The sequence below is a fragment of the Oryctolagus cuniculus genome, chromosome 7, assembly GCF_051225735.1.
Source record: "Oryctolagus cuniculus isolate XC-2025 breed Fujian yellow rabbit chromosome 7, ASM5122573v1, whole genome shotgun sequence".
Taxonomy (NCBI): domain Eukaryota; kingdom Metazoa; phylum Chordata; class Mammalia; order Lagomorpha; family Leporidae; genus Oryctolagus; species Oryctolagus cuniculus.
In genome coordinates this window covers 44,428,879-44,441,792 of record NC_142873.1, presented here as the reverse complement: position 1 = coordinate 44,441,792, position 12,914 = coordinate 44,428,879, and the positions used below count along the sequence as shown (strand labels likewise).

The 12,914-nt window shown below is 46.4% G+C and overlaps 1 protein-coding gene across 5 annotated transcripts in view; it reads right to left on the bottom strand.

The window, feature by feature from the left end:
* ADAR (adenosine deaminase RNA specific) overlaps positions 1 to 11,275 on the bottom strand; it is a 45,270-nt gene extending 33,995 nt beyond the window's left edge. For 2 of the 5 annotated variants that reach the window (XM_070077626.2, XM_070077624.2), the window contains exon 1: positions 9,375 to 11,275. The gene's annotated coding sequence lies outside the window, so the exon portion shown is untranslated. Of the gene's footprint in view, positions 1 to 8,760; positions 9,100 to 9,374 lie in introns of those variants that run through there. The other 3 variants (XM_070077625.2, XM_089299894.1, XM_070077623.2) reach the window with 2 other exon arrangements.
* Between the last annotated feature and the right edge of the window lie 1,639 nt (positions 11,276 to 12,914).

The following is a 12,914-nucleotide window of genomic DNA, read 5'->3' as shown; positions in this document are numbered from 1 at the left end:
AATTCTAACATATATTTAACACAAAACAGAAATGAGGTAAACTATTTTTTTAAAAAAAGAAAAACAGATTATTTGCAAACACTGTCTCTCTAGTTGAATCAGTATTTTGGCACAGTGGGTTAAGTTGCAGCTTGGGATGCCTACACCTGTGTGGGAGGGCAGATTTGAGTCCCAGCCCTTCTGCTTCCAGTCTGGCTTACTACTAACATGTCCAAGAGGCTACAGAAGGTAGTCCAAGTGGTTGAGTCTCTGCCACCCATGTGGGAGACCCAGATGGAATTCTAGGCCCCTGACTTTGGCCTGGCCTGGCCTCAGCTGTGTGGGCATTTGGAGAGTGGGTCAGTGGGTGGAAAATCTCTCATCACTCTTTCAAATAAATAATAAATGTTTTTCTTTTAAAACAAACAAAAAAGAACCAACATCAGTCAAGGAATATGGCTGAACATAAGAGAAATATATAAAATAGCTTCCTTAAATATAGGGATATATATATATATATTCTTCATAACAAATAAGGCATTAAGAAAGAGAAATATCTAGGATTGAGAAACATTTAGGAATAACCTTAAGACATGTGTAGAGCTTACTTGTGGAAAAGTATAAGACTACTGAGGAATATGTGTCTTTAGAAGGATACGCTGCCAGCACAGTGGCTCACTAGGCTAATCCTCCGCCTTGCGGCGCTGGCATACCGGGTTCTAGTCCCGGTCAGGGTGCCGGATTCTGTCCCGGTTGCCCCTCTTCCAGGCCAGCTCTCGCGGTGGCCATTGGAGGGTGAACCAACGGCAAAAGGAAGACCTTTCTCTCTGTCTCTCTCTCTCACTGTCCACTCTGCCTGTCAAAAAAAAAAAAAAAAAAAAAGAAGGATATATCACCCCCAAATGAGATGGCTGAGAAGTTTATGAATGCCAATGAAGCAACAGTTTACTGCAAATTCTAGGAGGTCAGGGCGTAAGAAGTAGACACTTGACAAAATGATAAACCCCACACTCAACAGAAGAATAAACAGGCAAGACTGGACACAATTTTTTAAAAAAGACAACCATGCTAATTAAATCAATGAAGTGCTGGTATAAAACAAGAGTGGAGCTATCTGCTAACAGACAAGAAGTTTTCTCCAAACAAACCCTAGTGTGTGTGTAGAAATCCAGTGCGTGATAAGGAGCCAAAAGCAGCAGTGAAGGGAAGGATTAATTCAACAGATGGAGCCTGGCCAACAGTTTAATTAAAAAAAAAAAAAAAAAAAAAAAACTACAGTATTGCCTTATATTAATACCTCAAAATAAACTGCAAACGTATTAGAGGGCCAAATGTAGACACTCAAACACAAACTCAGAGTATATAACTTGATCTCTCACAGCACAGGAAAAGATCACAAAGGAGATCAGTAATAAATTCACTGCAAGTACATTTCTGTACTTAGAAAAAATTGCCAGGGTTTGAGAGTGTTGACAGTAAAAACATTTACGTATGCATCCTGGGATGTGGCAGATGATGGCCCAAGAGCTTGGGTTCCTGCCACCCACATGGGAGATCAGAATGGAATTCCTGACTCCTGGCTTGGGCTTGGTCCGGCCTAGGCTGTTGCAGGCATTTGAGGAGTTGAACCAGCAGACAGAAGCTCTCACTCTCACTCTCTGCTTTTCAAACATAGAAAATAAAATAGGAAAAAAAAACCTATACAAACGAACACACACAAGAATCACAATCATAACAAACAGGGCAGAGTTAATATATGTGTGTATAATGCCTACACACCTGGATGAGACGGCACCCAGATAGGCCAGCCCAAGGTTTACCTTTTAATCCTCACAACCACACTATGAGAGAGACACACTATTATTGTCCTCAAGGTACAGAAGCCTCCAGTAAAACTGTAGTTGATTAAACAGGCAATTCACAAAAAAGGAAGTGTAAAGGCTGCTAAACATTTAGGAAAATGTTCAGTCACCCTAATAATTAAATACGTGAAAGAAAACACATCACTATTTATGTTTTCACTCATTAAATTCACAATTTAAAAATAGATTACTCGGTTGGCACTGTGGCACAGTGGGTAAAGCCGCCACCTGTGGTGCCAGTTATCCCATATGGGCATTGGTTCAAATCCTGACTGCTCTACTTCTGATTCAGCTGCCTGTTAATGTACCTGGGAAAGCTGCAGAAGATGGCCCAAGTACTTGGGCCCCTTCCTTATCAGACTTCACAAAAGCACCCTCCAACAGCCACAAGGCACTCTTACAGCCTTGAAAAGGCCATCCTGTGCCTGTGCCAGAGGGCAGAGGGTATAACCTTATTACAGCTGTAGTTACACATTTGCATGATCGCTTGATTAATCATGTCTATCTTGCCTGAGCAGTAGTCCTGCACTTCCATGACCCAGCAGTGCTTTGGCTAGAGAAGGTCCTCACCAATCTTTCAATAGACATTAAGTATCAAATGAAAGGAGGGGGAGGGGTCTGCCTCTCTGGGAGCCCTCTCCTGACTGCTGCTGCAGGAGGGAGGTTTCTTTCCTTCCCCCCTCCCCTCCCCTTCCCTCCCCTCCCCTCCCTTCCTCTCCTCTCCTCTCCCCTCCCCTCCCCTCCCCTTCCCTTTCTTTCTTTTTTTTCTTTTACTGACAGGTAGAGTTATAGATAGTGAGAGAGAGAAACGGAGAGAAAGGTCTTCCTTCCATCGGTTCACTGCCCAAATGACTGCTACAGCCGGTGCTGCGCCGATCTGAAGCCAGGAGCCAGGTGCTTCCTCCTGGTCTCCCACGGGGTGCAGCGCCCAAGCACTTGGGCCATCCTCCACTGCACTCCCGGGCCACAGAAGAGAGCTGGACTGGAAGAGGAGCTACCGGGACTAGAACTGGGTGCCCATATGGGACACCGGCACCACAGGCAGAGGATTAACCAAGTGAGCCACAGCACCGGCCCCTCAGGAGGTTTCTGACAAATAAAATTTTGCTTTGCTAAGGAAGGAAGGAAGGAAGGAAGGGAGGGAGGGAGGGAGGGAGGGAGGGAAGACTAAACTGACAGATTCAATTAAAAGTTTATAAAACTAATTTATCTGAAAGGTGGAGAGACAAATAGATCTTCCACCTACCTGTTGGTTCACTCCCTAAAAACCCCAAGAGCTGGAGCTGGGCCAGGCCGAAGTCAGGAGCTGGGAATCAATCTAGGTCTCCCACGTGTGTGGCAGGAACCCACAAACTTGCACTATCCATCATCTGCTGCCTCCCAAGGAGTGCATTAGCGGGAAGCTGGAGTGGAGTGCAGAGCCGGGACTCAAACCCAGGCACTCACATACGGGAGGCGGGCATCTTAACTGCTGCGCCAAACACCGCCTCAGGTTCAACATTTTTACAAAGCAACTGTACTATGTCTGTCAAAAGCCTCAAACATGTTCATAACATCAGCTAATAATCAACAATCATCATTATTAACATAATCACATTATGACATAACCATTAGTAATTAAAAATGTAATGAATATTAAAGCTCATAAAAAACAACCTTGAGGAAGATAATTTGAAACTTAGTACAAGTAAAAAAAAAATTAGTACAAGTATTTATGTCCACTAGCATGGTTAGCCACAGCAAAAAACTGAAAACTGCTTTAATGTCCAAAACTAGAGACAGTCGAGTATGGTCTGACAGTCATAAACTATATAACATGAAAACGATTATTTACAGAGTAATGTCGTGAGTGATGTCAATTTCACAGTAAGTGGAACAAACATAAAACTCTAAATACAAACACAGCTTTGAAATCTGAAACGTCCAAGCCACAGACGGTGCTGGCTGCCTTTCTTTCCGGAAGAGTCCAGATCCTGAGAAGGCCAGACTTCCTCCCCACACCCACAGCGAGGGCCCTGATTGGTCTAACCCAGTCCTGGCAATTCCACTCCTCTTGCCAGTGACACATGACATACGCCTGTGGCCAGCCACCTACAGACTGGTGTGCACAGGGTGGCTATGTGTGAATAGAAACAAGGCAACAAGAGTACATTTGATCTATCAGCTCCAAATGCAAAACCTAAGGAAAGACTGGTAAGGAGACACATCACGCTACTTATTCTAGAGGCTGAGATGAGCTGAGTAGAGAGCATTCTCTTTCTTTTATAATTTTTTAGCAAGGATTTTTTCTTCTGCCTTTTTTGAATGTTTTGGTATTTGAAATGAAAGCAAGTTTTAAAGTTCACAACTACTGATCTTTAAACTACAGCCCAAGAATGAGTTGCTATTTATTTATTTATTTATGATTTATTTATTTGAAAGGCAAAGTTACAGAGAGGCAGAGAGAGAGAGAGAGAGAGAGAGAGAGAGAGAGGGAGGTAGGTCTGCCATCTGCTGGTTCACTCCCCAGATGGCCACAACAGCCGGAGCTGCGATGATCCAAAGTCAGGAGCCTGGAGCTTTTCCTCGGTCTCCCATGCAAGTGCCAGGGCCCAAGGACTTGGGCCATCTTCTACTGCCTTCCCAGGCCATAGCAGAGAGCTGGATCGGAAGTGGAGCAGCCGGGACTTGAACCGGTACCAATATAGGATGCTGGCACAGGAGGTAGAGGCTTTACCTGCTAAGCCTCAGCGCCTGCCCTGAGTTGTTATTTATAAAGGGCTTAGAACATTGCCTTGAACATTTTAAGTATCTGGGTAAATGTTGTGGAAATAAATACTACAAGGAAAAAGACTCAGAATGTGGAGAAAGGCTTATTACACAACCCATCAAAATTCAGAAAGAGGGGCTGGTGTCATGGGGTAGCAGGTCAAGCTGTGCCTGAGATGCTGGCATCTCATACAGACACCAGTTCAAGTCCCAGCTGCTCCACTTCTGATCCAGCTCCCTCCAAGTGTGCCTGAGAAAGCAGAAGATGCCCCCAGATGCTTGGAGCCCTACTATTCATGTGGGAAACCCAGAAGAAGCTCCTGGCTTCAGCCTGGCTCAGCCCCAGCCACGGCGGCCATTTGAGGAGTAACCCAATGGATGGAAGACCCCTCTCTCTGTCTCTGTAACTCTGCCTTTCAATAAATAAATCTTTAAGAAATTATTCAGAAATATTTAGGAGGAATGAAACATCACACTGGGTGGAATTTCCAACTGGTTTCTCTTCGTGCCTGACCTCCATAAACTCAAATACACATCGGGATAGGAGGCTCTGCCTTCCTGGGAGGACCTGCAGCCCTTTCAGCCCTTCCCAGTGGGCACTGCATCTATCCTGCAGAATCCTGACCAACACAATGCCAGTATTTTCTTCCTGTGGGCAGATTTTCATGAATTCATTTAATAAGCATTTACCGAACTCAAAGTATGTCTTAGACCCTATACTAGGATCTAGCAATAACAAAGCAAAATACCTTTCCTGTTGTTCTCAGAAAGTTGACTTTCTAAGGGAAGAGAGACAAGCAATAAAAATAAAGAGTACAATGTTGATTGTGAATGCTATGAAGAAAAACAATGCTAACTAAAGGTGGGAGGTAGGGAATGCAAGGCAAAGGCTACCAGCCTGGTGGAGAACCAACTAGCAAATGGCCAATTACCAAACAGAAATAAAACCTACAACAGAACTGTTGGTTCAGGTGTTTACAGAAGCAAAGAGAAGGAGTGCCTAGCTCATTGAGGGAGGTCAAGGACGGGTCCCGGGAGAAGCATGACCGGAATCCGAAAGTACCAATCAGGGAAGGGACAGGAGAGCACCTGACGGATGCCGCAATGGAATAACAATGTGTGATGCACAAAGCTAGATGTGGTCACTCCAGCTGGAAGACTCCAGAAGCAGCTCAAGCGAGACAGGAGCACACGTGTGACCTCATGCATGCATGTATGCACACACACTTGCAGTTCTCATCTGCTGCTTCTGCTTGCCTCACACCCCTGTACTTCTCTGTCCCCTGTGGTTATGGAAGGGCAGTGGACTTCTCCATCCCAGGAGAGGGCCTGGGATGCAGACCTGTCCAATCATGGCACCCCCTCTGCCAGTGATTGGTTTACAATGTGGAAGACAGCTCTGAAGTTACAGATGTGGAGCTGCCAAGAAGTAACAAATGGAATAGACAAAGAAAAGACCAACAAGACCCTTACACCATAATTTTAGCCCCAAGATCCAGCCATGCCTGAAGCTGACATTTGGACTTTCTAGTTCAGAAGTAAAACAAACAAAAACCCTCTTTTGCTTAAACTGGTTTATACTAGGTCTCTGCATTTTTCAGCTGGATTAACATACCCCTTTGAAGAAAAACTTCATGGTGTGTAGCATACAGCAGGGAGGGGAGGAGGTGCAGACAGAAAGGGAGGATGGGCTGCAGGGCCTCCCATCAAGTCTGACCAAGATAGCGGAATGGGTGGCTGCAAGTCATCTGGGCGAGCACAGAAACAGCAACTAGAGCTGCCTGGCGGGGAGACCTGAGGTGCGTCAGTCACGAGCCACACAGATGGGTTACAGAAAGCTTGGATGATCCCGACAGCTCATTATATAGCCCTAAGTCATCTTCAAACAGAGAAGCAAAACAGAACAGGTGACCCAAGACACTAAGAATCACAACTGCTTAAAACTAGTTTACTCTTTCTGGGGCCGGTGTTGTGGCGTAGCGGGTTAAGCTGCTAACTGCAACACCAGCATCCCATATGGGCGCCATTTCATGTCCTGGCTGCTCTGCTTCTAATCCAGGTCCCTGTTAATGGCCTGGGAAAAGCAGAAGCTCGCCCAAGTACCTGGGCCCCTGCCCTCACATGAGCGATTCGGAAAGAGCTTCAGGCTCCTGGCTCTGGTCTGGCCCAGCCCGGCTGTTGAGGCAATTTGGGGAGTGATCCAGAAGATGGAGGATCTCTCTGTTTCTCTCTAACTGTGCCTTTCAAATAAATCTTAAAAAGAGATAGAAACTTTGTAATATTTTGAACTCTTTATCCTTAAAGCAGAACAATTATTTAGTGCTCTCCAGAAAACTTAACTCAAGCAGCTGTACCCTTTAAGGTCCAAGTATAACAGATGTCAGAACTAAACAAATTGCTGTATCTCAAGAGATCACACAAAAGCCCCAAAGCTCAGATTTTGGGGTTCACATATTTGAAAACTCTAATCACTTGGTCACAGACAATAATACTGATCTTGAACTGAAACAGAGCTTCAGATTTTTCAATCCAGCAATCCGAAAGATGCTGATTACAGTGTTATGACAGAAAACTAGCAAACTTCAGGAGCTTTTGTATAGCAAGCACTAGGCTTCCCTCTGGCAGAAACAGCAATGCTCAAGATTTTTTTTCTTTCTTCAAATATTTACCAAAGGGGCCAGCACTGTGGTGTAGCAGGTAAAGCTGCCACCTGCACCCCATATAGGTGCCAGTTCAAGTCCTGGCTGCTCCACTTCCAATCCAGCTCTCTTTTATGGCTTGGGAAAGCAGTGGAAGATGGCCCAAGTTCTTGGGCTCCTGCACCTGCAGGGGAGACCCAGAGGAAACTCCTGGCTCCTGGCTTCAGATCGGCCCAGCTTGGGCTGCTGCAGTCATTTGGGGAGTGAACCAGTGGATGGAAGACCTCTCTCTCTCTGCCTCTCAAATAAATAAATAAATCTTAAAAAAAAAAAAAAAATTTACCAAATACCTACTCAAACATCTACTATGTGCTTGTGAGACTTCCCTTTTTCTCTGCGTCAAAAGGCTAAATCTCACATCCGGACTGTGCTGGATAAAATGTAAAATAAAAGATCATGTATCATTGGACAATTCGAGATGTTACTCTTGCTTCTAAACTCTGTGATGCCTTTCTTCTCCCACTACAACAGGTCCACATTACCAGGATATTTGTCACTGAGAAAGAACACAACCCAAACTACATAGCCTCATGGCCGGGCTTCAAGTTCCAGCTCTGCCATTAACTTACGTGAGGACCCTGGCCAGACCTCATTGTCTGCATCTGTAAAGTGGGAATGCTTATCGCACAAATATAAGACAGCGCATGTAAAGTGTTTGTCACAGTGTCAGGCACACAGCAAGTGCCCAAAAGAGAAACTATGATTGACAGACTAAAGTGAAGTCCAAACCTCATTCCAGTTCCAGGATTTTGAGGTCTGCAGTAGAGAGGCTATGAGTTCTGAGGTCTTCCTCTCTCACCTAAGTCTGTTTTATCATAGCTGGTAGAATAGCAAATACCTGATACAGCAAAATGGCCCCCACTTCTCCAGCTACTATACCAAAACTCTGGCAAGGGAGCAAATTCAACTGGCTGGATACTGGGCCCTTCCTAACAATAGCGAGATACTTCAAATTCTGACAAGCCTGCAAGTCAGATATAATTATCCCTACTTTGTAGATAAGCCCAAGCAGGAGTAAGAGGTTAAACCACTCACTCAATGTCACACGGCTGCTGGGTGGCAGACCTGACTCCAAAGTTCATGCCCCTTTTCTACTTCATTGCCTCCTATGCAGCAGGCTGTTTCTACAGAGTGAAAAAGGTTAATTCTGGGTCTTTAAAACAGCAACTAGAAGCAGCCTCGTAGGTAGAGAAAGAAGTTAGGATTGTCACTCACGCTTGCTGACACTTTGAGCTCCTGCAGTGTCTGCCCCCAGTATCCTGCTCCAACAATCCCGCCAGCGCCCCCCTCCCCACACGGCTACAGTGCAGGCCTCGGGGTACAAATCTCCCGCCGCAGCAGCCTAACTGCACGCTCGGATTCCCTTCCCCCCTCCCCCGCCGCCAGCATTCAAAATGCAACCACAGGTAGCCCTTCGGAAGCCAGCGTCCCGAACTCCTGACATTCTAACGGAAGACCTGGCGCCGCCTTACCCTCTAGCGAGGCCCAGGGAGCAAGCCAAACAGATGAAGGAAGGGGAGGTGACGCAACTAGGCCTCCCGCACCAGGGCCAGACGGAGGCTGAGCGCGCCTGCCGTGACCCCGCAGTGGGCTCGCCAATGTGTCCGCCCACGCTTTCCCAGTGTAAGGCACGCAAGGGCGGCGGGTATTAATCCCCGGAAGGAGGCCCGGGCCCGCCGCAGTTTCAGGGAGCAGGCGCAAGAAGGCGCGGAGCGGGACGAGTCGCAGGCGGCCTCGCTCCCCGCGAGAGGGAAGCAGGGCCTCTGGTACCCAGCTGCCGGGCCCAGCTGGCACGAGCGACGGAGCATCGGCGCGCAGCTCGGCCGCCCACACCGCGCGCGCACGAGCGCACACACACACACACGCGCACCCAAGCGCTCGGGCCCCCGGCGCCCGCCCCGCGGGAGGCTGCCCAGCCCCGCCGTGACCCCCAGGCGCACCCCGACCTGGTCCTGCGTCCCCCCACGCCAGCCCCATGGGGCACCCCCGCGCTTTTCCTTCCACCCGCGCCAGAGACCGGGAAGGCCGCGAAAGCCGGGCCTTCCGGCCTAGGAAGGCGGTAACGGAGAAGGAGGGGGCCTCTTACCCGCTCTTGCAATTCCTCTGGACACAGCCCGACACCGGAGGTTACCACAGCCGCGGGGACCCGGGACCCTCCCCCCGCCCTCCCCCACCACGTAGCCTCTCTGCCTTCAGTCGGGAATCAATGGTCTGGTCGCAGATTGGTGACATCATTGGCGCGCCGGGCGTGGGAGGGAGTGCCACGTGACTGCCCCCTCTTTTGTTTGCGCTCTAGGAAAGCTAGGGTTTTTTGTTGCGGTCTTCCCCGTTTTCTTTTATTTATTTATTCTTTGGATCTGTTAATGGCGTTGTTATGCGCACGGTGCGGAGTGTGTCCTTTCCGCTTAGGATGCTGCGTTTTTTGATCGTGGCCTTGATTCCTTCTCTTTTACAACGTGGTTGGGCCGGAAGGCCTGAGAAGTTATGTAGGCCCACTCTCTGTTCTAAAAAAAAAAAAAAAAAAAAAAAAAAAAAAAAGACCTAGGGGCGGCGCTGTGGCGTAGCGGGTAAAGCCGCCGCCTGCAGTGCCGGCATCTCGTGTTAGCGCCGGTTCGAGTCCCGGCTGCTCTACTTCCGATCTGGCTCTGCTATGGCCTGGGAAAGCAGTAGAAGATGACCCAAGTGCTTGGACCCCTGCACCTGTGTGGGAGACCAGGAAGAAGCTTCTGGCTCCTGGCTTCGGATCGGCGCAGCTCTTGCAGTGGCAGCCATCTGAGGAGTGAACCACACCTGGAAGGCCTCTCTGCCTCTGCCTCTCTGTAACTCTGCCTTTCAAATAAATAAATAAATCTTTGGGAAAAAAAAAATGGGCCTCAAGTCCACAGAGTTAGTTAATATGCAGGGTACCCTGCGGGCTTTGGATTGCCTGTTGAAATTAGCCTAGTTCATTTAAAAATGATACTTTTAAAAAAATAAATAAAAGTTTTAACTTGACTCACCAGTTAACTCTCATCAGCCTCTAAGCAATCGGTCTTATACCGCTGCTTCCCCTTCAGACGTGGACTCAGCCTGAATTTATAGTCACTTAGCTATTACATTGTTTTAATATCTTTTCGTATTTACATGTCTTACTAAGCAATGTATTTTTTATACTAGCTTTATGTGTGTTTTCAAACTTTTCATCAGTATACGGGACTTTTATTTCACAAATATGTTGAAATCCATCCTTGTTGAGGGAAATTGCATTTCATCCATTTTCACTGCTGCTTAACAATCCATTTACGCACCAGCATTTGTCCACTCTCCAGGTGCCATTTATGTAACTTCTAGTCATGTAGTTTCCAAAGGTGCTGTTATAAGCATTACCTTCTGATGCCTCTGCACAAAAATTTCTCTTGAATAAATTTACCTGGGAGTGGAACTGATAGGTTTTTGGTATACCCGTGTTCAGCTTTACGTAATAGAGCCAATTTTTTTTTTCCAAAGTGGTTGTACCAGTTTACACTGCTACCATCATCCACATCTCTAACACTTCACATTTCTTGGTTTGTGAAATGATGTCTCACTGAGGTGAGATGAGGCATCTCTTATATGTTCTTTGGGCAGCTGTAGTTCCTGTTTTGTGAACTGTCATTATAGGGGGTTTGAGGGAATTTGGAGCTAAGCAAGGAAAAAGTACCAGGAGGTGGCAGTAGGAGAACAACCTTTATCTGGGGAAGCTTGGCAGGTTTACATGCAGAAGTCTCTCACAGTGTGAGAAGAATCAGAAATTGTTGGGGTGGGGGTGGGGAATCATTCAAAAAGAGAGAGGGCAAGGAAACTGCCAGAAAAGAGGAGGCTTCTCGTGTCTAGGTAAGGTGTTCAGCAGCTTGTGGGAAGTCTCCCAAGAGCCGCAGCCAGCTGGGGACTTTATAACCACAGAGTTTATCTTTTCTACAACTAGCAGATGGTGGGCAAGAAGCTGTAAATGGTAAAAAAGAAAAAAAAATAAAACCACTTATTTGGGAAAATTTAAAAATACTTAGATGTGAAAATATTTGAGTTTGGTGCTGACAGGCTTTATAGTTAATGAATCCAAACCCCTGGGGCTGGCATTGTGCCATAGCAGGTTAAGCCTCTGTCTGCAATGCCAGCATCCCATGTGGGCACCAGTTCAAGTCAAGACTGTTCCACTTTTGGTCCAGCTCCCTGCTAATGCACCTGGGAAAGCAGAGGAGTGTGGCCCAAAGGCTTGGACCCCTGTACCCATGTGGAAGACCTGGGTGAAGCTCCTGGTTGCAGGCTTCCGTCTGACCCAGCCCTGGCCATTGTGTTCGTTTGGAGAGGGAACCAGCAGATGGAAGACCTTCCCCCCCCCCTTTGTAACTCTGAACTCTGACTTACTTGAATTACATAAATCTTTTTTAAAAAATCCAGACATTCTATGAAGAAATAAACAGCCTAGGGACCAATCCAGAGTGTTTGGGTTATTTACCCATTGTTTTAGTGCATTGGCAAATTTCTTATATACTTTAAATACTAATTCTTTGTCAATTATGTGTGTTGCCAATTTATTCTCCCATTGTGTCTTGTCTTTTCATTTTTTATTCTGGTAAATAGATGTTCTTAACTTTGAATTTATAAACATTTGCCTTGATTTTCCTTTCCCCTTGGTTTTACCTCTGAAATTAGTTAGTTTTGCTTTGGACATATAAATCCTTATTCACTCTGGAATTTGCTTGTTGTGTATGGCATGAGGTAGGGATCCAGTTTTAATTTTTACATACAAATGACCTGTTTTCACCTTAGCTATCATTATTGACTATCCCCACTTTCCCAACTATGTCATAAATCAATATTCCAATTATTTATCAGTCTATATCTGAGCTCTCTATTGTGTTCCACTGGAGAATTTGTCTCTTTTGATGTGACACCATACTATTAAATTATTACAGCTTTATAAAAAGCATCAGGGCAGGTGTTTAGCTTACCTATTAAGATACTGGTTAAGACACCTGCATCCCATGTCAGATTACCTGGGTTTCATTTCTGATTCTAGCTCCTAGTTCTGGCTTCCTGCTAATGTACATCCTGGGAGGCAGTAGTGATGTTTCAAGTAATAGGATTCCTGCCACCCATGTGGGAGACCTTGGTTGAGTTCTTGGCTCCTGGCTTTGGCACCCCTAAGGTGTTGCATGCATTTGGGGAGTGGACCAGCAGAAGGGAGTTTTCTCTCTGTTTGTCTCTATGATTCTTTTGCCTATCAAATAAATAGTTTTTATAATCTTTTTTTTTTAAAGATTTATTTATTTATTTGCAAGTCAGAGTTACACAGAGAGAGGAGAGGCAGAGAGAGAGAGAGAGGTCCTCCAACCAATGGTTTACTCCCCAATTGGCCACAATGGCCAGAGCTTGCCGATCCAAAGCCAGGAACCAGGAGCTTCTCCAGGTCTCTCATGCGGGTGCAGGGGCCCAAGGACTTGTAATGCTTTCCCAGGCCATAGCAGAGAGCTGGATCGGAAGTGGAGCAGCCTGGTCTCAAACTGGCACCCATATGGGATGCTGGCACTGCAGGCGGTGGCTTTACCCGTTACGCCACAGTACTGGCCCATATAGTCTTAATCAGTAGTAGTGTTAACAGGGAAAA